Source organism: Schistocerca serialis, chromosome 5, assembly GCF_023864345.2.
Source record: "Schistocerca serialis cubense isolate TAMUIC-IGC-003099 chromosome 5, iqSchSeri2.2, whole genome shotgun sequence".
Lineage (NCBI taxonomy): Eukaryota > Metazoa > Arthropoda > Insecta > Orthoptera > Acrididae > Schistocerca > Schistocerca serialis.
The window spans coordinates 345,516,632-345,518,166 of NC_064642.1; the positions used below are offsets into that span (position 1 = coordinate 345,516,632).

Below are 1,535 nucleotides of genomic sequence, written 5' to 3' on the forward strand. Positions count from 1 at the left end.
TCATTAAACTCAACACTGACTTTTACAACATGGTTACTGCTGGAAATGAAATCATTGACCAAACTTATCCAAACATTGTTCACCACTATACCAATCTGGACTGGCCATTTGAAATGGGAATTTTGGCAACTAAAAATAATATTGAAACTTCCTGGCAGATTAAAACTGTGTGCCAGACCGAGACTCGAACTCAGGACCTTTGCCTTTCGCGGGCAAGTGCTCTACCAACTGAGCTACCCAAGCACGACTCCCACCCCGTTCTAACAGCTTTAAGTTTGGAAGGTAGGAGACAAGGTACTGGCAGAAGTAAAGCTGTGAGGATGGGGCGTGAGTCGTGCTTGGGTAGCTCAGTTGGTAGAGCACTTGCCCGCAAAAGGCAAAGGTCCCGAGTTCGAGTCTCGGTCCGGCACACAGTTTTAATCTGCCAGGAAGTTTCATATCAGCGCACACTCTGCTGCAGAGTGAAAATCTCATTCTGGAAAAATAATATTGTTGACAATATCAACTTTAATTTTCAAAAGAATATTTCTGGGGAAGAGAGAACATACAAAATGATTGACCCAATGGTAAACATTGAAGAAAGTGTGAACTCCTCTACAGTATATCTAAACTCTTTGCAAGAACCAGGAATATCATTACACTGCCTTCGAGTTAAAATTAGATTTCCGATCATACTACTCAGAAATCTCAACTCACGAAAACTGTGTAATGGAACAAGGATGATCAACAAACAGCTATCGAATAACACCACCAAAACTCATGACTGGAAAGTACAAAGCACACATGCTATTTATCCCTAGAATACCGCTGATCTCTATTGAACTGCCATTCCAACTTAAAAGACTGCAATTTCCAACCAAATTAGCCTACAGTTTTACAATTAAAAAAGCACAAGGAGAAACTTAAAGTATTGTGGCATCCACCTCAAAGACTCCTGCTTCTCTCACGATCAACTATAAGTAGCTTGCCCTCGAATATGAAATTCAAAAAAAATTAGAGGGAAACATTCCACGTGGGAAAAATATATCTAAAAAGAAAGATGATGAAACTTACCAAACAAAAGCGCTGGCAGGTCGATAGACACACAAACAAACACAAACATACACACAAAATTCTAGCTTTCGCAACCAATGGTTGCCTCGTCAGGAAAGAGGGAAGGAGAAGGAAAGACAAAAGGATATGGGTTTTAAGGGAGAGGGTAAGGAGTCATTCCAATCCCGGGAGCGGAAAGACTTACCTTAGGGGGAAAAAAGGACAGGTATACACTCGCACACACACACATATCCATCCACACATACACAGACACAAGCAGACATTTGTAAAGGCAAAGAGTTTGGGCAGAGATGTCAGTCGGGGCAGATGTACAGAGGCAAAGATGAAGTTGAAAGACAGGTGAGGTATGAGCGGCGGCAAATTGAAATTAGAAATTAGCGGAGATTGAGGCCTGGCGGATAGCGAGAAGAAAGGATATGCTGAAGGGCAAGTTCCCATCTCCGGAGTTCTGACAGGTTGGTGTTAGTGGGAAGTATCCAGAT

The 1,535-nt window shown here is 42.1% G+C and overlaps 1 non-coding gene across 1 annotated transcript; it reads left to right on the plus strand.

Moving 5' to 3' along the window:
- The first annotated feature begins 335 nt into the window (after window positions 1-335).
- Trnal-caa (transfer RNA leucine (anticodon CAA)) lies at window positions 336-410 on the plus strand. The gene has a single exon. It is a non-coding gene; the product is annotated as a tRNA-Leu (tRNA).
- Window positions 411-1,535: the final 1,125 nt, after the last annotated feature.